This window comes from Stegodyphus dumicola, chromosome 6 (assembly GCF_044657685.1).
Source record: "Stegodyphus dumicola isolate Sdum_Otavi_A_Nest chromosome 6, ASM4465768v1".
Lineage (NCBI taxonomy): Eukaryota > Metazoa > Arthropoda > Arachnida > Araneae > Eresidae > Stegodyphus > Stegodyphus dumicola.
The window spans coordinates 96941900-96965950 of NC_140773.1; the positions used below are offsets into that span (position 1 = coordinate 96941900).

At 31.9% G+C, this 24051-nt stretch overlaps 1 protein-coding gene and 1 long non-coding RNA gene across 3 annotated transcripts in view; one reads left to right on the forward strand and one right to left on the reverse strand.

The window, feature by feature from the left end:
• Window positions 1-1884: 1884 nt before the first annotated feature.
• On the reverse strand, window positions 1885-18137 carry LOC118188702 (uncharacterized). The gene is made up of 3 exons (XR_004758154.2): window positions 18075-18137; window positions 11725-11888; window positions 1885-3258 (listed from the first exon to the last, which is right to left on the reverse strand). It is a non-coding gene; the product is annotated as an uncharacterized LOC118188702 (long non-coding RNA).
• A 676-nt stretch (window positions 18138-18813) lies between these two features.
• LOC118204165 (uncharacterized) overlaps window positions 18814-24051 on the forward strand; it is an 876973-nt gene continuing 871735 nt past the window's right edge. Inside the window, exon 1 of one of the 2 annotated variants that reach the window (XM_085818690.1) lies at window positions 18814-19156. The gene's annotated coding sequence lies outside the window, so the exon portion shown is untranslated. The remainder of the gene's footprint in view (window positions 19157-24051) is intronic. The other variant, XM_085818688.1, reaches the window with a different exon arrangement.

A 24051-nucleotide genomic window follows, 5' to 3' on the forward strand; every position in this document is an offset into this window, starting at 1 on the left:
CCGGTATTCCAGAGGCCCGTGGTTCGATTGCCAGCCAAGGCGGTTGCTCATTTTTCATCTTTCCTGCTTACAAATAACCTAATGACTCTACAATAGAGTATATATACGTTTAGATATATACTCTATTGTCGCTTGCAATAAAAATTGGCGGTGCTCTACTAGACGTTATATCAGTCCCATATACAAAATTTCAATGTTCCACGGTTAATCTTTTTTGAGTTTTGGAGCTGCATACATACGTCCAGACGCCATGAAAAAGTCCCGTTTTAAATTTATTTTCAATTTAACTCACAATCCATTTTGTAAAAAATATAATATGTTTACCACATGATTTCCTTGTACGAAATTCCAAATTATACGTTACTTCCCTACATTTCATTTATACATAATAAATTTAGAGTTAACACATTTTGAATTAAATCTACTTCGGAGATAGCGTATAAATCACAATAGAATAAATGCACTCTTTAAAGTTTACTATATTTATTTACCATAGCGATACTTTGGCACTAGGTTCACTTAACAGCGTTAAATCTCATTCATTTTATAACTCAGAGTGCACAAAAATTATATCATCTGAAGAATTGCCACATATTATATTCAAACACAATAATAAATCTAAAAGGATGCATAAAAGAAAATAACAAATAAAAGAGAAACAGGTTTTCACAGGCGATTCAAGCCCGCTTACCTAATGCGCATATGCTACTAATTAATTCCGTTCTCACTTCGCGGCAAAGCAAAAATACATAAAAATTCAAAATATTTTCATTAAAAATTAAACGGTAGAGAAAAACATAAAACGCTAAGTAGAGATAAAACGATTAGAAAAACAATTTTTGCAATTAAAATTACAGTTTCTCAGCAAAAATAAGCTAGTAATTTAAATGATAATTCCAGAATGAATTAAGCATAATTTAATTCGTAATAATAAAAGCAGACATTAATTTGTTGTTGCGAGGCTTAATTTCCCTAGATTGGCAACAAATCCACTATTCTGCTGAGTTTCAAATGTAAACAAATATTGCTGCTTTGATAAACAAAAACTAGGCTTAGCCGAACTTAAAAAACTTTTAAATTGTTGATAATTCCACAATTATTGCATACAGGTTAACTAGAAGTAAAACAACCTTAACCGGAAGATAAGGACAATATAATTCAATTATTAGAGGAAAAGTGTACAATTTACAAACATGTACTGCGTTCACTAAGCCGAGTAACAGAGTAGATATATATGTACATATATTTATATACTTTTGGTGCGGTCTATTGCAACCAAAATGGGGGGTGCACATCTACATGTTATACCAGTCCTATATACAAAATATCGACGTTCTGAGACTACTTGTTCTGGAGTTATGCGAGATATCTCGCAAGGAAGTGGTTGTTTTCGATGAAATTGAATATGTGTATAACTCATACACAGATAATAAAATGATTAAAAAATGAAGGTCATAGTACTTACCGTACGTACTCACAGACACCATGAAAAAATCATTTTAAAATCATTTCGTCATCAGAATTCATCTTAAATCAGTTACATATACATATATATATATTGCGAATAAAGAGTCCTTTGTTATGTTTTTACGTACAGATGTCCTGAAAAAACATTGTTAAGTTGCATTCGATAGCAGTCAAAATAGATATTTTCGTTAAAATATGATATCAGAGATTACAATACTTCATTACTTCGTGCAAGGGAATAAAGATACTGATTACATTTTTGTCATCGAAAGGTGTGAAAACATTATCATGGAAATCATTTTTCTTAAATGACGAAATGAATTACCCTTAAAATTTTCGTTAATAAATTTCGAAAGATGAAAAGTCCTTATCATTTATACTGAGAGTAAAACGCTATTAATAACAATGGAAGTAAATCATAGCATTTTATTATTATGCATATTGAAGTATTTCGTCTATCTCAATGAACACATGAACTAGATCCTCGAAAAGAAATCAAATGTTTGTAATCAAATGATTCTTTTCAATAGCTTCATTAGAAGAGCAGTCTTTATCATGAGCATTGACAAAACTGAAAAGATAAATTGCTTTACGAGCTAGGTAATATGCAAATTACTTATATTTAACTTAAGTAATTTCTGAATCATGGACACATATACGTTATAGGAATATACTAGTTTCAAGTTCAGTGACTCGAAATGATTATAGTACCTGACACAGAGCTAGTTTAAGGATTCGGGTAACGTAACGCGATTTAAATACATACTTTTGCAAAAAATGGAGCACCATGAAGGAAGTGGTTGTTTTTTATAAAACTGAATATGCGTATAGCTCATACACAGATAATAAAATGATTAAAACATCAAGGACATGGTATCTGTTCACGGCTCACAATTACCCATTGAGTGTTCCAATTTGTAGTTGATCGAACCACCAGTGGTGGCAATTCATGCTTGAATTCATTGAGGCAAGGAGTGACAGAGGTTCCTAATGTAATCCTGCGACATATTCTGCCAGGCATTCATCAGTTGTTGCTCCAGATCTAAGAAATTTTATGGTGCCCGAATCTGGCGGCCCATCATGCCCCAGACATGCTCGATTGGTGAAAGGTCTGGTGACCTTGCTGGCCAAGGAAGAGCATCAACCGCACGGAGACAGTCCATAGATATGGGAGCGGTATTTGCCCTGGCATTATCTTGTTGGAAAATGGCCCCAGGATGACGTGCCAAGAAGGGTAATGCAACCGGTCGCAGCATGGTATCAACATATCATTGAGCTGTTAAAGATATACGGAGCATGACTAAAGATGACCTGCTGTCATAAGAACTAGCGCCCCATACCATCACACCAGGGTTTATGGTTGTATACCTTTGTGAAACAAAGGCTGATTGGTCCCGTTCTCTCCAGACACGAGACGGTGGTCATCTGCTTAAAGAGTGAAGCGGGATTCGTCGCTGAACACTATAGGATGCCAGTCTGATGGCAGCCATTCTGATCGGCTGCGAACCCACTTCAGACAACTCTGCCGATGTTGTGAGGTCGAAGGCAAGCGTCTTCAAAACCTCTGGGAGCATACCCCGCCTCAGACAAGCGCCGTGAGGTGGTGAATGGTACCACGGGAGGTATAGACGTGGTTCTAGTGCGTTCATTAGTCGACAATGATACCGTTGGGGTGGTTTGGGTCTGGCGAACAATCATCCTATCTTGGCTCGCATTTGTGGTTTTTGGTTTTCCAGAGCCTTCATTTCGTTGAAAATTTCCTTGTAGCAACCATTCCTGCCGTAGTCGTTTCTGCAATTTATTAAAAATATCATTAGATAATAGTTAATTAATATCATCTAAAATGTTCTTATACACCAAAAGCAAGCGTTTTAGGTTCTAAATCGTTTACTCTCATACTAATACGTGATTCCTCTCTTTCAGCACTACATTTTCGAATTTCATGTTTGACTGTTAATTCAGACAAATCAAACATGAGTGAAGATTACTATTTGCGATGAAGTGCTGTATGCAGAATAGTCTATATAAATAAAAATGTTTTAAAATACACTCATTTTTCTAATCACTACAAATTCGTTTCAGTTATTTCACATAATAGGTAGCAGCCGTTTCCGCCAGTATGTGTTTAAACAATATATTATTGTACTCAGAGTCGGGACAAGGGCGAGGCAAGTGAGGCACTTGCCTCAGGTGAATCACTAGAAGGGGCTCCAAATTGGATATACGAATTCGAAAATTACTTTAATTATATTTTTAAATTTGCCAATTATTATTAGGGGAAATAAGCTATGTTAAACTTAACCTTAATAAAACAATAGGAAGAACTGCAAGAAAACCTGGAAATTAATGCAATGTGCATTTCGATGTTATTTCTTGTTTATGAAAAAATAATTTTTTTTAGTATTTTCATTTAAAAGTTATATAATTGGCTATAATATTTTTCTGCAGTTAAAAAGTTACGATTAAAAATGCGTTAAGAATGATGGTATAATTATGTAATAAGAATTATGATATTTTGATTTAATACATTTACTTTTGTTTAATACAAATATAAGTATTTATATACATATAGGGGCGGGGATTTCTCCTTTTGCCTCAGGTGAAAAAATATCTTGGCACGGCTCTGATTGTACGTCCCGAATTTTTGATTCTTAATACCAAATTACCAATTTCTTTAAATTAAGTTTGTAATAGAAACAATATCTAACCTTTTAAAACGTCACACGCCAAATCCACGAACTTAAATGTGTTAACTGTAGTTTTCAAATACTGAGTCTTCACCTGCTGCATTTCAAATTCATAAAATCATTATGATTTATTTCATATTTGTATAATTTAAAACTAGTTTAAAAATTTCTTAACATTTAATATAAAATATATGTAAACGATACCGAGATATGTATATTTCTATTTTTTTTAGCAAACCCTTTATTGAGATTTTGCAGGTAGCGATTATGCTCGGGAATTCCGTTTCAAGACATATAAAAAGTAACAGGAAAATCTCAAGTCGGATTTTTCGAGAAGTCGGGTTCCTCGAGAATTGCATTTCAGTATTTCCGATTCTAGAGAAAAATTCTTGCTAAAACTCGAGAATCAGAAACTTATTACTTCACGTACTCTGACAAGTTATGTTTGTCAGATTAGCGGAAAACATGAGAGCAAATGTGTAAAAACAAATTGGTGAAATAAAAAAGCAGTCACTTTGTATGAAAATAACTCAATTATTTAAAATGAAATATCAGAAGAATACTGAAACATTTGGAAATAAATCCTTAGATTCAGATATCTAAGATCAGCGTTTTTCATGGGATGCGTTTTGATCGAGTTTCAAGAAAAGAAATAACATGTAGGAAGGTCAATAATTGCTGAAAAAAATATAAATACTAAGACGTTAAAATAAATGTGATTCGGTCTATCTTCTGTTACAGAATGCAGCGAAGAAGCTATTTTTCAACGGTGAATTGAATTTCGCACAGCTACAGTTTTCATATTTCACATCTATCGAAATTATAGTATTTGCACATCTCCAGGGTTCTATCACGATCATAAGGCTTCATTTTTGAGGTACATTCCAGTTTAAAAATGGCAACTTTAGAGGAAAAATGCGTAGATGAAATGTATTACGTATAGCTATGAAATCTGTAAATATTAAAAAATTCATAGACTGGCATCAACACAAGATATAAAAAAATACTAATCTGAAAATTTTTAGATTTATCTGTCGCCCAAAAATGTTTAAGTTTTTACGCATTCATTTAGCTCGCAGTCTACCAGCTCGCAGGATACCCTGATACCTCTCGCAGGACGTCTTGCACTTACACCTGATAACTCACATTTTTTTTTCCCTTTTATCTTTTTAGCTTTATTACTAAGCATAATTTTCTTTTTTTTTTTTTTTTTTTTCTGCACATACAGTTCAACAACAAAATCATAAAACTTTTAAAAGCTACGTATCAGCATATGCTTAGACTTCCCGATGCAGTGTTTAGTGTTGGTATCTATTGGGAGGGGGAGACCTTTTCTCAGGTAAACATATTAATGTTCAGTTTTCTTAGTAATATAGCTTAAACGTTTTCCATATTTTATAATTAATTTTTTGTGTGTTAACTCTGTTTATTAAATATAATGTTCTTCGCACTTACGTAACATAAATTGAACCTCAACAGCCAGATTTCAAAATATTTAAAAGCGACACATTTTTAGAATCATACTGTACGGTGTGTTAGATGTTTCCATACATATTGTTATGTGTGCTACATTATTTCTTTAAAAATTAGCCGCTCGTGCAGGCTGCCGCCTAAAATAGTTGTCATAAAAAAGAAAACATATATAATGATTTCAATGAGTCCAGCTAGTGTCATCAGATAAAAATATTGATACCTCGAGATTTTAATAGGTGTTAATTTAAATCAATTGCATTATAAAGCAGGAAAATATGCTCTTAAAACCTGGGTTTACTGCATTCAAATCGCTTACTTCAGTAGCTTTCCAGTTTAAATTAGAAAGTTTCTTAGGCCTTTAATTAATGGCGACACGCTGACGCGTGAAAGATAAAGTATTTTATTTCGTGTCCCGGCGACACAATGTTTCCATATAACCGAGCTTGGTCATTAAAATTGAAATATAAATATTTTACATTTTTTCCGAATGACAACAATCTCGCTAGCTGAAGGAAAAAAAAATGTTTTATTTGGAAGAGAGTTACGACTGGTAACTTTCAATTTTAGTTTGTTAATCAAACATTCATTCAAATTTTACAAAAAATGAAATAAATGAAATTTAATATTCGGGCTTCCATATTCACGTATTTAGGTAGCGATTGGGATTTTCAAAATCTGATGTCTCAATTGTAGATTATCATAGTTGTTTGATAATGCGAGGAACTTGCATACATACATACATACATACACACTTACATGCAGATTTTTCGTTATTTAATTTATTTAAAAATAATACAGGGCAACAATATTTTGTGGTAACAGTATGAAAGGTGATACGCTGGTTATACTGAAGCAATGCCAAATCTCAAATCGGGACTAACAGCTCCTTTTGGGCTAATAAGTTTCTCGTTTCGTTAACTGTTATGCCAATAATAACCTCTTGAGAAGATAAATCAACAAGTAGTTTGTGCGTTTATATGTCTTTATGATTTAAAACCCTCTTCAGTTTCAGAATAATTGGCGTTTATTATATACATATATATCAGTAAAAGACGGCCGACTTGTGCCGACTAGGATGATGTGGGCTGTACCCTTATAATAATAATAATAATAACAGTAAAAGATTAATGCATGGAATAATACAATATTTTAGACTCTATTTTCATATTTTTATCTATACATATTTTATCCTTGCTGACCAAGGTTTTTTCACACTGCTACTTTTTCTTAAAATCTCGAGAGTTTCCAAAATGGATCCTCGAATCTTGGAAAAATAAATTAACTATTAATTAAGGATTTTTTGAATCTGAGAAAAGCAAAAGTTCATGAAGATGCATTATTTTCAAAATCGTAAAAACAACCTTGTATTTAGCGTAAGTATATACTTACACTAAATACAAGGTTGTTTTTACGATTTTGATTGTCACATTAGCGTGTTTCTCTTCTAGTCTATGCATTATTTGATCTACATGGAATAACCCTTACATTTTTCTGAATGATGCCTCAGATATACGTTTTATTGAACTTAAATATTGTGGATAAAAGAAAGCGTATTTAAAATTTACTTAAATTTACAAGCTAAACAGAATATGCAGAGACACTGAAATTTGTAAGTAAATGCAGCATTAATGACACCAGACACACAAAAGCAAATAATAAATTTATCAGATACAGGAAAATATCAGCAATTTTAATTTAAACCTAGACGGGTTGAAATTTCAAATTCCTACATTAATAAAATTTCCTGTCCACATGCACACACGCTTATTTTAATTGCAAGTTAGCACACATGCCTATATTGATTACAGTTTAGCAGACATGCCTATATTAACAAGCAAATTAGCAAACATGTCTATATCAATTACAATTTACTAAAAGTACAATACATTATTTTGAACCTACCTATATTTCGGCAATACAAGATAAAATCTGCCTGCAAACCAAATAGGAAGGAAAAGACATGTAATGCCCTATAAAGTATGGCCTGTAAATCTATACCTGACAATTTTAGTCGGCGCTGTCTCTTCTAGCATCACATTCACAATTAGCGAATAATTACGAGCTAAATTAATGGATAACACAGTGGACACATCACAAAACTGTAATACATAGGAAACTGGATTTAAATTGGTGATTTAAATGAATTTTGAAATAGAGCAAACAGCTGCACACACAAAGCAAATTATTTTTACTCGTTTTGAATGCTACTACAGACGAAAGTACACCGCTACGCGGATTAAAATCCATTAAGAACATTCTAACGACTACGCTATACGGAATGTAACAGAGTTTAATTTTCAAACATTATATTGCGTTTATAATGTTGTACTTCATATAAATGATCACTTAATTGATATGTTGAAATTTTTTATACTATGAAGATGTGAAGAATTTAAAGAAAGCATTTTATCTTCTGTTATAAGGTATTTTCTCCCTCCCTTCTGTATACACTCGTGATGTAACGGTACACACTCGAAGCGTATTAGAGAGATCCAAGTTCGATCCCGGTGAGGATATTGCTCACTTTTTATGTCCTCCTGCTTTAAAAAATACCTAAATTTTTCTACAGTGGCTCCCCAACTAAAAGGTGGTGGTTTATGATTCTTCACCACCGGGATATGGCGATTGGATCCCCTAATCCCCAAACACTGTTTGAAGGGGGTAGTATATAAGGCATTTTCTCCCTCCTTTCTGCATGACATCGTGGTGTAACGGTAGCACATTCGGAGCCTTTTCGAGAGGTCCAGGTTCGAGTCCAGGGAGGAGACTGCTCATTTTTCATGTGCTCCTGTTTTAAAATAACCCAATGACTTTAAACTGTGAAATATTTGTCTCCCCAGAAATGAGTACATTCGAGAAATTTTTATGGATTTACATTTCTTCATTTCTACCACAAAAAGGCGAAAATGCTCATTGCATATAGATTTGAAATATCAGTTGAGAAATTGATATTTTGAAACGATTATGACGAATTGTGTAATGTGTATATATGGTGTATTTATTATGTCTTTAAATATTTTTTTCATGTACATGGGGATGCATTGAGCTATGCATTATATTTTATGTAAAATGCTCTAAGACTTTAATTAGAAGACCTTGAAGTGCTGTATGTACAGAGAAAATTGTGTGTAATAAGTTTGGTAAAAATAGGTCACAAAGAAATGCGTTTAAACCTGCAGTAGTTTGTACTCATAGAATAATTACTATAATACTAATAAATAATTCTAAACTTTAAGATATTCGAGTGATAGAGCAACTAGAGGGATGCTAAAAAAGAAGATTGTAGATTTAATATAACCACTGCAGGAAAGTGAACGAGTGTCAAACTTCCAGTATATTGAAGTAGTTATTTCATTTTCCCTCGTAAGTCTAGTAACATGGTTATAAAATATTTTTCTAAATTGCTTCATTCCAAAATTTTCCCGTCTTATATGATGCCGATTCAGGATGATTCCCAACACATGCAAAAATTTCTGATGAGGCAGATTATCAAGAAGAATCGGTATCAGATAGCAACACAAGGTGAAAAAACCCTACGGTTATGTTGAAGTGTGAACATGAAACCAAAATCGAGAACACAAGAAATGGAATAGTAACACATTAGTAAAGACTACATTTTGTTCATCGAAATGTAATAATTAAGATATAAAAAGACATCAAAGCAGAGGTTTAATGTTTCGGGAAGAACTGCAGCACAAGCCTGACTTCGGTACTACACTGGATCACTAACATTATGAAATAGTTCAGGCGTCTCTCAGACAAACGACGCAGCTGCGCAGATTCATGCAACCAGATCCTCCTCACTACCTGCGACTGCATTGTACAAGAGACCTTTTATGCAATCCCAGAAAAATACCCCGAGCTCCAGCGTCCATGCAGGCCAATAGTGAATAGGATTCCATGCCCGAACGTCTGTTGTCTAAATGTCCCATTTAAGTGCTTCCTACGTCATGACCGAAATGGACTGAGCCTCCATCATGTTGGAACATGATGCAGCGATGGCCGGATCTAAAGCGTCACTAAGATGGCTTTCGGTCACAGAAGTAACAGAATTGTTCCATCCCAGTGTTGGAGGCTACATTTATTGTTTCAAAAAGCAATATACAGTGGCAAAAAAAGATTATTTTCACACAGCAGGTGGATTTTTTACCTTGTGATAATAACTCTATGTCTGTCTAAGAGAATAATACAAAACGAGTATGTATATACGATGTTTCAAATAACCCAAAGGAGTATATACATACATAGTATATACATACATAAATATACACACACGGCATATACATATATAATATTCATTCTGAACATTTTGTTCACCTCTTGCAGTAGCATCTGATTTCTGCCATTCTACATGTGTACGAAGTCTTTTAGAGCTGTTGCTTTTCGGACACTATTGTAAGACTTCCTCAATTCGTTGAAATCCCACTTTGTTGCGCAATTAATTCATTGTCTATACTGTTCTTTTTTTTCTCCTTTTCTCCAACAGCGTGGCGATGGGTCAAACGTTACTTGCTGGCTTTTTCAAATTCCGGGTGCTGGCGTTCAAGTAATTAAAATTGAAGTGATCAACAACTCCTTCTTGGCCGCAATCAGAAAGAAGAGGCTCTCGGTTTTGGAAACGATGCATATAGGATTGGAACAGGCCGTGACGCGTCAGGCACTTGATGAGGCTTGTACTGTAAGATTTAATGACCAAATTTACCTTTGGTTAAAGACGATATATCTTCTGCTGCACCTCTGTCCATTTCGCTTGCCATTTATGCAGTAAATTACTTAACGTATCTCTTTCAATGTGCGATCTTGCGATACATTTTGATCTTTCAAGTATATATCTGCTGTTTGCAGCGTCTTTAGGAAGCAAATCAGCTGTCTCATTCCCAGCGATGTTTCGATGCGCAGGGACCCATAGAGATGAAATTCTAGAATCTCTTTCTGTATTTGCAATACCAGTGATTTCAGCTATTTTCCTCATTATAGCTTCTCAGCAGGAAGCAGAATTTCTGGAAATTATGCCTCTCTGTGACTGTGCATTTTCGAATGCATTTTATGCCGCATTTATAGCGCGAAATTCTTCTCTAAAGCCAGAGTTGTTTTGTCCGAGCATTCTCTTCCAGGTAAAAGAGGTAGCTAGTCAAATCATTAGAAAGTTCATCCGATTTCCGATTCTGTTTTTGAACCATCTCAGCTATATTTCATTTGCAATCGGTAATTCAATAGTGTACACATTGTCTAGAGTGTATATGTTTGTCACCCTCTGGTGACTGACAGCCATTGCCTCTCTTTTTGCTGCCAGGTCTAATGGCGGTAATGTTAACAGTTTCTGCAGGGCATGATTTGATGTTGTTCTATATACCGTGCATATTTCTAGCAGCTCTCACATTAGTCATGCACTCCTTTCGGTACAAATTTTGTACCGAAAGGATTGCATGACTAATGTGAGATACTGTCGTACAGGCAGCCTCACTGAGATACTGCTCTGCCACACCGTTAGTTGTCTGGAAGAGACTAGTAAGCTGTTCATGACCCATTTCATTGAAGCTGAGCTCTTTATATTGTAGGATTCCCCACTGTATAATTCTAAGTTACAATTAAAAGTGAAGAATCTTAAGAACTAGTAAGCCAATAATCGCTTGATTTCGCTTGAGAAAATATATAAAATTGGAAAGAGTTAAAAGACTCTTTATTATTCAAATAAGATTTAACAGAACTCCGTCTTGGAGTTGTACAATAAAGCCGACACTTGGGCTTCAACTTAGAGACTAAGTTCTAACAGAGACTAAGTTAACAAAATTCTAACAGAGTTTGTCCCTTAACGCTAATTGACTGCGAAGCTATCAAAGGTCTAAAGTATGGGCCAAAGTAATAATAACTTACGTAAGAGTAGCTTAAAACCGCGGACGCATGCAGCCAGAATATCTGTTATCTCTCTCACTAAGACAGTAGAACTACGCGGTTAAATACCGTTTTTCCTCATAAGCCTTCAGACGTGATTCTAAAACTACGTTCTGGCAGGAAGTTGTAAGTTGAAATTAAGAAGCGATAGGACAGGAAGTTTAATTCAAAATTTAACTGTTAATAAAGCTAAAATAATCCTTACAATATTATTATTCAAGTTTATTCTTAATTTATGTCTTCGTAGATGCGGGAACTGTAGCGTCGTAGTCCATATCTCTGTATCTGTAATTTATATATTCTCTTCCTATGTGATTGAAGGTATAAGAGATAGACTTGACATCTTGAATGTAAAGAGAGTCATAACCTCTGAAAATAAATAGAAAGGAAATATATACATGATACATAAAAATAGCAACAGGGGCAAAATGAATATATATGAATAAGATTATAACTCCGAACTGACCAATGAATTCGAAACAATACTCTTTTAAGTGCACTATGCTTCATTTGATGTTGTTTACAATAGGATACACAATAGGACATTTTCACATACGTAATGCATTACATTTTCAGTGTCATACATTATATTTTCATATATATCATATTTTTGTATTTACCTTGCAGTTCTTTAAGTATACATATGTTCTTCCTCCATAACCTTTTCTGATGTGAGTTTCTGGTAATACACTGAATAATTCATTATTAGTATAATATCGCATATTCGTTTTTCTTAGTATTAATGACATAATTAATTTCGCTTCATGATTAATTTTTAAAACATCAACACATTTTAATAGTCTGTAGTTCAAAGATGAACTTCAGAAGTCAATTCAGAAAGTATTTAAAGTATTTTATAGCACTATTCGTGAAAAATTAAAAACAACTGTCTTCTCGTTGATTCGCAATTAATGCTTTTATGTTATCCAAAAAATTCTGCAGCAGAGTGTTCGAGTAGTATGAGATAGTTACAGTATGACAGACAACAGTGTTTCTAACATTTATTGATGCAGTGCTCTAACATTTATTGATATTTCACAATGTATAATTTTAATGATTTTGATGATTTTATGCATGCAAACAGCTATTACACACATCATTTATTTCATGCTTTATAGCATAAGAATAATATTATTTGTAATATTTCTTTTTTTCGGTAAATAACTTCATTAGAAGCGCAAACATACCTTAAAGGATTTAGTGAATTGTATGACTTCTTACTGAAACATTTAAATTTAATCTCTGGAAAAGATTCTTTTAAAAATGTTCACTTTCTACTTGCTAGCGCTATGAGATATTAAATGGTACGTAATTATTTACAATATAAAATTTGTAAAAATACTTAATTGTTTATAAAATAGCTTAATATATACCATTTTAGAATTTTATATGATTCAGCAAATGTATATCATATTTAGATTTAAAATGTATGAAAATGAAAGGATGTAGTGTCTTGTAAAAGGTTTAAATCAAGAATGCACAGTAAAATAACGCAAAAAATAGAGTGGCCACCTAAATGCATTAATATCGTGATCTTACACTTTGTGATGACAAAATTAAATGGAAAATATGAGCATCTAAATACGTTAAGATTCATAATTAAAATCAATATGGAGTTACCAAATGTCTTACTTTTAACCTCTAATATCAGGTTATCTTATTACTGCATATTAAGTCATTTTTGTACTGAATATAAGTTTTCTGATTGACAACAAATAACCGAAATTCTTCGCACATTCCAAACCCAGTGAATTATTTTGATTGCATTCCTTTTATATTAAATGTAAAACAAGTAAATGTTCAATTGCAAGAATAGCATTTCTCGCTTTTGATGCAGTTTAATGTCAGTAAACTTATATATTTTCAACAGCAAATATGCATAATAGAATAGAACAACAACAAAACATAAATAACACACATTCTGTCGTTAAATAATATAACAAACTGTTGCAGCTATTGCTTTATGCAGAATACCTACCTTCATGAAAGTGCTTGCATATATTAAGCCTGGAGAGGTGCTCAAACACGCTGATACGGAGTTCTTCACATAAAACAAATATTTAATCCTCATTTCACGGAAGAAATTGTTTGTGGAAATATTTCCCGCCTTTCCGTGTTATGAAAAGGAGGGACTGCAAAGGACACCAAAACACGTGTAATTAGTGTCACTCCAACCAAAAACATGTCATTTTTCACTCGACATGCGCTCTTAGTAATTAAGCTTGTGCTTCTGATCGCCGGAAGTGAATTTTAAGCATCAAACTGTGACGAACGGTGTTATAATTAGAGTTCCTTGTCAGCAAGTGAACTTTATTTGCATCAGCTGGAAATGAGGAGCACTTGACGAGATAGATAGCAAATAAAACTTTTATACACTTTATGACGTGAATACTTTAAACTTAAGATTAATTAAAAACTTCTTAAAGTGTACTAAAACAATTTAAGGAGAGAAGTGTACGTAAATGCATCTTCGGAAAGGGACTAATTAACGTTTTTATAAATAAATTGTTAGAAAAACGTTTTATTTCTTTATTCCTTTGTTGTATTTTAAGAATATAAATAAATACGTTCTCAGCGATTTCAGGCAATAATGGGAATTTGCATGCATTAAATGTATAGTGCACAGTGTTTTAAGTTCTATTTAATGTTACGCTTGACATGGTGAATTCTTGTATACAACATTAAACAAATATACAAAATATAATATTGATTAAAACGTAGATCAAAGGGTATTCTTAATTCTCATAATTAATTAAAATGGAGTTTTTATACGCATTATTATCATGTTCTTAATTAAGATAAATTAAAATTGGATTTTTTAAAATTAATATTGTATTGATAATCATAAATTTTGGGTAAGTATAACGAGTTATAGGAAGTATTTCGTGTCACAAAACTGCTTTAAAATTCTGAAAATGTATAAATCAACTTCTAGACAGATTTATTATAAAGAGAGAAAATACGTTTTCGCAGTTTTCACTGAAATTTGTACATTGGCAAATTACTTGTTTACTGGAAAGAGAAAAGTCTGCTCCCTAAAAATAAAAAAAAATATCCTCATGTTCCAGTACAAACTGCAGACATCGATTAATGTACATAAACTTTAACGCGTATTTTTATGTGAAGTATAACGTTTGAAGTAGAATTTCTAAAGAGTTTCTACAGATTCAAGATTTTCTAAAGATTTAAAATAGGATTTTTTTAAAATGCTTTATATTGGAGACTGCAAATTAAATCACCAATGGCTGAGTACTTTTAGATAAAGCATATGAAACTTCGCTGACACTCTAAGATCTAAAAATTCAGCCTTTAAAAGGTCTAATATAAACAGTATAAAATGGCTTCTTTGCAGTTACGAGTAAGGTCGATAGATTAGGTCTCTATCGGCCTAAAGTGCCATTGCTAAATATTTTTGTCTGTACTGAAAAAAAAGATATTTCCTGATAGGGCGAAATTTCCCCTGCCCTAAAATAGAAACTGTTCTGAGAAAGCACAACATTTTGATCATACCATTCATTTTTCGTAAGTTTGATTCTGGATTTACTAAGCTAAATGTAACGCGTATTTTTTAAAGAAATACAGATGTGTGATATTTTTGTGTCGTATCTTGCGAAGAAAGATTGCGAAGAAAACTGTAAAAACTATGTATTTTGAACAACGATAACACTTGGAAACTTTCCTTGTATTTCATGAACACGAGTTATAAGGATTAATTTATATTAAGGAACAAGCGTTTAGACCGATTGCTAAAGGTGACGTATACGATCACTGGAAAATTCGACACATATGATTAAAACTTTATATAGCATGAAATTGAAGTAAACTATGTTAAAAGAATTCATTTCATTTGGCTTATTTAATTACGGTAGAGCACACTAGGGCTATCTGCCTACGGGGAGGGATGCCTTCGTCGAGGACTTTCTAAGGGAAACTGGCTCGTATACACGTTACATATGGGAAAACCACGAAAACGCCTATGCAGCCAGCCCATTCGCGGGATTCGAACCTCGGACCGAACTACCAGTGTTCAGCGAATTTACCGCTCGGCCGCTGGTGGGCCCATAATTCATTTGGAAATGACGCTTCAAAATTTTATTTAAGTTGTACAGCGTAGTTTAAATGCAGTATAAAATTACATGTAACAGAAATAGGGAAAGGATATTTTCAGTTATATCATCATTTTAAGAGCAGAAGTAAATCCACGAAGGTGTGACATTCTGTAATAATTTTCTCATGTTTAGCAATTCTGCAAATCAAGTGGAAATGGCTTCATTTTTATCACTTCGATTTTTCATTGCTGTAAAAATAAGTAATATGAAATGATAATATTTATTTTTAGATTTAAAGAATACAGTGAAGCGGAATAAAACTTTTCTCATTTATTGATAAAAGCTAAAAATAGTTTCAAAAGGAAAATATAAACAATTTTATTGTTTTTCCAAATTGCCAGCTTTTATGTGTGTGTAAAAAAAGAAAATAAACATTATCATCCGAAAACTAGGCTTTTTGATGTAAAACGTTCTCGTTCATAAATTTCCTATTCTCCTGGGATAGAATTATATATTTATAAAATGAGAACTATTTTCAGATATAATAATCAGATATGTTTGGTGATTCTATAGAGCTCATTGCTTTAGCGAACCTGACAATAGAACACGTTTCAGGATTGGAATTTAATTATGTTCTTAGAAATAATAGTATCTTTTAAACTAATAATTTTAAGGAGGTGGTTGCCGTGAGAGGTTTCGCTGTGATAAAATTTATTTATTCGTTTTCTTTAAGCTTGCTTCTGAGAGCTATTACTTCTCTAAGCTTAATTGAGAAAATAGTTATGTCCTTATACTATATATGTGACGTATATGCAAAATATATTTGAAAAATATATTTAATGAATAAAAACAAAATCTAGAAATGTCAAATTTTAAAAACTTGTCTGTTTAAAACTGAGCTATGATTTTCTACTTTAAAACAAATTATGCACATGAAATTTAAAAAGAAATGAATATACACTATTTTCTTAACTCAAATTTATAAAGAAATTATAATTTGCATATACACAAACTTTAAAAATATCAATAAAAGTATTTTTAAAAGTTTTGTTACATTAGCCTTTTTCAAGTTGACTTAAGTTTTAACAGAAGTATTAATTTAGTTAAAAAGAATTCATTTTATAAATAAAAAACACGATTTGCGTAATCAACGTAAATCTAAATATAAAATATAATTATGGAAGTATAAGCAAATAGTGCACAGAAACATTTTCTCTGTGACCGAAAAAGAGACTAATATATTTCTAAGAATTTAGAACAAATGCTACTAGAAGGAGTTCGAATTTTTTAAAAACATTTTTGATTTAGAAATGGAATTCTCTATTTTACGGTACTTACATATTATCGCAAACACTTTATTAGAAGTCGCCAAATTTTTTTAATTTGCCAAAATTAGGCAACCATGCGCAGTTAACGGGTCGTAACTCCGCATGGTTGCCTAATCTGCGATCATAACAATCTTTCATTCGAGCAACGTCCCCTTTTTCTTGTTGAAGTCTTCTAATGATTTTTATTCACAAATCGTGATGTTTTATCTGAAACTCGATTTTAAATAATGTGCTGCCGGAAATTGTCAGCAATCAAAGAAACTGTGGAAAAATTTCGGCTGGTATAAAGTATCTTTTCAAAAAATCTCTATGGCATAACTGCTTCAAAGCTTCCACCAGAGCAAGAGAAATAAAAACCAGCTTGTATTTAGATTTAGTGATTGATTTTCATTATTAATACTTGATTAGACTATAAAATGTATACGTAATAAATAAATTTTAGTAATAAATAAATTTTTGAAACTGCAATCAATGATTTTATAATCATTATTATTTTTCATTTGCAAAAAAATTGCCAAACTGCATCGAGACGGTTATGTTAATACGTGAGTACATATTTCGATCCATACGTGGTTTTTTTTTTTTGCTACTTTAATTGTTTCTTTTTCCTATTATGCAAAGAAAGTAAGGTTTCTTAAAGAATTCTGTTTAAAGTAAGAAACTTAAATTTCATTGACATTCGACTCATTCACGCTTCTAGGGCCAAAGTTCTATTGTCTCCTGTTTCCTGGCTCATCTCAAAATGAAAAAGGGTATGCTTACCTTAAGAAAAAAATCTTAAGAAATAATCGTAATCTTAAGAAACGAAAGCATATTTTTCATTTTTTACGCTTTTAATAATTATTTATAAGATATACAATTAACTAACACTTATAAATTATAATCTTTTCTTCCTCTATAGCATTTAATTATTATATTAGAAATATAATCTTATGGATATGTTTGTAAAGTTTCATGTAATATTTAGATTCATGATATCATTTTTACTTTTTCCGATAATAATTTATTGCCTGGCCTTCCGTTTAAACAGGTAGAAACAAAATTTCTAATTCTGTCATTACTTAACCTCCAGAGACTTGCTATCCTCTTAATTGAAATTATTATAAATGAAAAAAATGCATTGGTGATCTAATAGTTCATAATTTACGAGTCGTAAAAGTAAACAAACTGAATCATACCTGGTAGCATTGATAAAAGTTTTCCTAATTCATAATCATTGCTTTCTAAAGCTTTCTTTGCTGCTGTCTGTTCTAATTATTTGAGAAAAAAATATTTCTGAAAATAAATAAAGTACCAGGTGTATAAAATATAGAAATTTTGTATAACTGCATTGATTCAGAAACGAGCGTTGTAGTACTGCTATATTTTCTATCCGTTTTAACAAAAAGAAGTTAAAATGCTAGAAGTTGCAAGTCTGTTAATCTGGCATTTAAAAATATTACTACAAAAAATGATTATTATTGTTATTTGTAAGAGAAATTTAATTTAAAATATTTTCTTGTTAATGAGGTTTATTGTTAAGCAATGATCAGAATAAATGAATTAAACTCTCCACATGCAGAAGATTAAAAAACAAAATTGTTTAACCTTTATAAATAAGAGATTAGCTTAATGCAAAACACACGGGCAAACATACAAGAAACACAATAAAGTTGTTTTTAAAAGATATTAGTTTTAAATGTTGGAATGATAAATTTGCAATGCTCGAGCGTATTTTAATTACACAATGATCAAATAACAAAATAATTGTTCTTTAAAATGTTTCATTCCAGCGAACTTGCAACAATGCAATCGCATTTCTACCTCCCCCCCCACCCTCTGTTCCGCCACGTGATATTTTACGCAAGAGCAGCAAAACAAGAAAAGTAAAATTATCGTCGGGATTTTTTTCTTCTCACTTTTTGCCGTCCGGTTTAATTGGCGGCGGTGATTAAATAGCTTTGGTTAAGATTTACTGAAGCGAAAAAAATCGTGTTATATTTGTACGTGCGTGAAATACATATCCAATAAAAATTTATGGCGTTGAAAATTATGGAAGTTGCTTTTGCTGCTTACTGGTGTTTCCGTCTGTTGTTGCTGCAACGAAATATTGCATTCTTTAATTTGCCAAAACTTACTCATCCTTTTAATTCTGCATATAAAAGAAGAAATAACAGTGGGAGAGTGAGTATGTTCCCAAAACTGTTTGCTCCTATTCATACTTCTTCAGCGTGTGATTTTTAAAATTTCTTCATCGTAACTTTTTAAGTTTATTCTTTATGTAAGTACTTACATGCTTTTTAGCTTTTGAAACTGTAATTGTGGTAGGATTATTAGTTTGTCATTTATTTTATAATAAATGAACAATGGTAGAAACCTGTATTTTTTAAGTTGTTCCTGTGTAAATGTGTTTTACGTTGTCTTGAAACGTATAAAAAAGGAAACGTCAGTTGACATTTTATAATATATATTTTAGTTAAGCAAACAATAATTCTAGGAATTCTTTCATAAAACAATATATGAGCAAATGTTTAGATAGGCTTTACAAACTTAGAGCAAAATTTATGATAATTAGCTTATCCAAGCAAGACTAAAATATGAATATAGATTTATAAGTCATTTTCATTGTTTTACACATGAATGTGGTATGTCATATACCACATAAATACTTCAATGAAAATAAGTGTAGTGTATTAGAAAACGAGCAATTTTATTTTTCCAACCTGTTCAGAATATAAACAAAACTTTTATGGGAAAATAATGTTTCTCCCATTTTATTGTTTAAGTGTTTGGAATTATTAAAATTTTGTTTGATACACGAAATTCAATATGAAAATACTGCATGTGTACATTAACAAGCTACTCTGTCACGTGGCGCATTGCGAAAATGTTTTAAGAGGTATTAAATAAGCAGCATGTGAGACTACTGATATCTAATTTGACATTAAACAAATGAATTGATTTCGCTATGTACAAATCTGTAAAAGAGATGAGGAATGTTAAATAGTTACACTGACTTAAAAAATCCTTCATAATAGCGAATTACGGATATTTAAACTGAGAACGAGATTTACAATTTAACATTCAGCTTTATTAAATATTATGCAAGCATACAGCATATACTCTGTCAATTTTGTAATCACTTATGTCTTAAACATTCTTCTTACATTTGTTTTCTGTACTTCTGTAAATTTTCATTTTCTTTTCTCATTGCATATATCACCGCGATTGCCTTATTAGCTGACATCAACGAGTGACATTATTTCTCACACATGATTGTCTTATTGGCTGGCATTTATGTTTCTGATTATTTCGTAAGGAACAATCTCGAAGAAGAGAAATAAAAATTGGCTGCACTTAAGAAATAAGACAATTACAATACATAACGAAATTACTGCAAACTAAAAAATATAGCGAAAATTTACGAAAAGATGCAGACGATTAAAACAACACTAACTGAAAAATATATAGTTAGAATAACCTTCTATCAAAATGTCTATAAAGTCTGATGTGGACATCAGATGACTTCCTTGTACAGCATATTAGATTATTCGCATTTTTTACTGCACTTCATTTAAACTTCTTCATTCGATAAATATTTCTCATTCAGTCAATTTAATTCTCGTTTCGCGGCAAAGCAAAAATACATAAAATCTCGAAATATCTTTGTTAAAAACTGTGAAATGCAGGAGCACCTAAAACAAAAAGTACAGTTAAAAACACTTGATTTTTTTACAATTAAAATTGCACTTTGTACGCCTAAACAATCCGTTTGGCCAATGGTTAGGAAGACCAAATTTTTGGTCTACAAAATGGAAATTTAACTTTTGGTCCCATTGTACAAAACACACTGAAGCTGTTGCGCCAACTGACTAAATTCACCATTCTGCTAAAAGTTTGAAGTGTGAACAAATGTTGGCCTCGTTAGAAATAGTGTCACCGAAACTTTCAAACTGTTATTAATTCTACAACTGTTGCATGCAGATTAACGGAAGGCACAAAAACCTTAACGGAACAAGAGAACAATATAATTCAACCCCCCTTTTAAAGTAAAAAATGCATATTTTACCAATATATGATAATAAAAGTACTGAGTTTACTCAGCCGGGTATCAGGACGGGTAATATATATATATAATTATAACTTAAACTAGTAACAGCCTCCTAATTTCGCATGTCTGTTTCTAAAATCAGTAATGACTCTTCTGGACTGCGTCATTCCTATATCAATCCATATCGCTATCCACATCGTCGAAGACACTAGTTCACTCGCTTAGCCGCTGTTAGCTTTTTATCCATTGTTTTAAAAACACAGTCTGTGTAAAATTGCAGGGTGCATAGAGTAAAATGATAATGAGTAATGAAAAGGAATATGAGTCTTAATTATCAACGGATAAAATGTGTGAAATTTACGGTTTATCTGTCTTCGAGTATCATCTTTCTAACTACTAAGTAAAACATCTTCGATTTATTACAACGCAAAGAATCATCGACAATCCGTTGCAGCTTTTCCAAGTCGTCCAGTTTTATTTATATCTATCTATCTATATACGTTTGACGCGGTCAATTGCCACGAAGACGGTAGGGGCGCTACTATGTGTCATAAAAGTTCCATATACAAAATTTCAACGTTCTGTTTCTATTCCGTGAGATACAAACGAACGTACAGTCATCACGAAAAGTCTCTTCTGAATCATTTTTAATACATTTTACATACATTTTACAATCCGTTTGGGAGGATAATCCTTTATTCTGTCCGTACGCACACATTTAATGCAAAACTTCATTCAAATAGATTCAAGAGCAGCCAAAATGACTAATTTCTTTCAAATGTGATACCCGTAGTTTTTAGCGATTACAGTATTTCCTTTACTTTGTGTAAGGAAGTAATAAATAAAAGTTATTCTACGACAGCGTTACCAAAGATCTGGGAATAATAATCCTTAAAATGATGTTTTTATTTCACTGTATAAAATTATATATGCGAAGAGTCTGAAAATAAAAGTTAGAAATGAATAAGGAAGAAATCCACTGCTCTATAACTGATTTTTATATTTGTATAATCCTTCATAAAAATAGCATAAAAATAAAACAAATATCAGTACTTCTCAATTAAATATAATTCAGATTTACTTCTTGTTTAGTACCTTAGAACTTTTCATCATATACGAACAAACTATGTGTAAACAAATATGAAAAAGGTCTGATACATAATTTTTCCCCAATCCGTTTGTTTTTCTGAAGAGTAGGTTTAAAAACGATTTGTTCTGATCTTACATTAGAAAAGGTGAATCAGTGTGTAACGGACGCTATCATTTCATCAAAGTGTTAGTGTTGCCATATTCTTTTATATTTCTTATGCTATTTATATTTATCGTGTAAATTGATGGAAGTATCCCAAAGTTTTGCTCTGGATACCTTCATCTGTAAAAGGTTTTATTGCTTGGAGTCGTAAAAAACGTTTTCAGGTTTTTACTTCTTTGTACGAAGTAAAAAGGAAGTATTGTAATCGCGAAAAGTTTCGGGCAGCATATTTCAGCGAAAATGTCCACTTTGACCGCTATCTAATGCAATTTAACGATGTTTTTGCGTGATATCTGTACGTAAGGACAGAATAAAAGACTCGTTTCCTCCAAAAAATTTATAAAACTGCTTTAAAATGAATTCTGAAGATAATTTTTCGTGGCGTCTGTACGAACGTATGTACGTACGTGCGTACGTACCTATCTCGCATAACTCAAAAACGAGTAGTCTCAAGAGCGTTGAAATTTTGTATATAGGACTGCTATAACATGTAGATGTGCACCTCGTATTTTGGTTGCAATCGGCCGCACCAAACGTATATAAATATATTTATATATATATATCCACTCTGTTACCCGGCTCAGTGATGTCAGTTTCTTTATTCTTATATGTTTGTAAATTGTAAATTTTTTGCTTTAAAAATGATTGAATTATGTTGTTTTTATCTTCCAGTTAAGATTTTTATGCCTTTAGTAAATCTGTGTTCAATATGTTTAGAATTATCAACAATTTTAAAGTTGTTTAAGTGCCGCTGAGCATTTTTTTTTTTATGGCGGCCATTGATTATTTACATTTGAAACAGCAGACTAGTGGATTTGTTGCCAATCTAGAGAAACTTAGCTTCGCAACAACAAAGATAACGCCTTCATTTATTATTGCCAATTAAATCATGCTTAATCCTTTCTGAAATTTTTTCGAGGAAATAAGTGTTTAAGATTTACTTCGTAATTTTTAATATAGATATTTTGAGTTTTTATGTATTTTTGCCTTCTCGCGAAGTGTGAACTGAATTAATTGAATGAGAAATACTCAATCGGCTGTGAAAAACTGTTTCTTTTTTGTTTTGTTTACTTAATTTCTTTTACACATCATTCTAGCTTTATTATAGTATTTGAATAGAACATGTGGCAACTATTAGATAATTCTATTCTTTATGTGATATAAATTTTGCGCATTATATGAGTTATAATATGAACGAAATATAAGTGAAACTAGCGCCAGAGTGTAGCTATGGTAAACAAATACTAGAGTGAATTTTAAATAATGCATTTATTCTATTGTGGTTTGAAATGCAAGAAAAAATGCGTATAATTTAATATTCTGTATAAGGAAGTCATGTGGTGTACACATCAGATATTTTCTTAATAGTTTATCTCTTCTGGCATGTTTATTTAGAGAGTTTGTACGAACTGTTAACACACATAAATACGAATTCACTATCTGGAAACAACGGATTATATCAAAACGCTTCATTTAATTATTCTTTGTTTTGAAGTTGTGAACGCTAAAGTTTTGTAAAACAACTGAAATGAAATTAAAAAACGATAATAAATAAAAAAATAAATATTTAAATTACGAATAAAGGGGCGTTTTTTTACATTTTGTGTGTAACCTTTATTTATTAAATATCATGCTCTACGTACTCAAACCATAAATTAAATTCAACAGCAATATCACAAAATAATTTTAAATTGAGCATATCTTTAGGATTTCCGATACAGAGTATAGGGCGTTTGAGATAAGATTTTTTTTGGTACAGTGTTGCCATTACTCGCTTTGAAATCGTTTAGTTTTTTTTAATCAAAAATTCGTTGAAGTGTTACCAAATATGAAATCGATTATAAAACAAACTTCAACTTCAAATTAGGGCTTC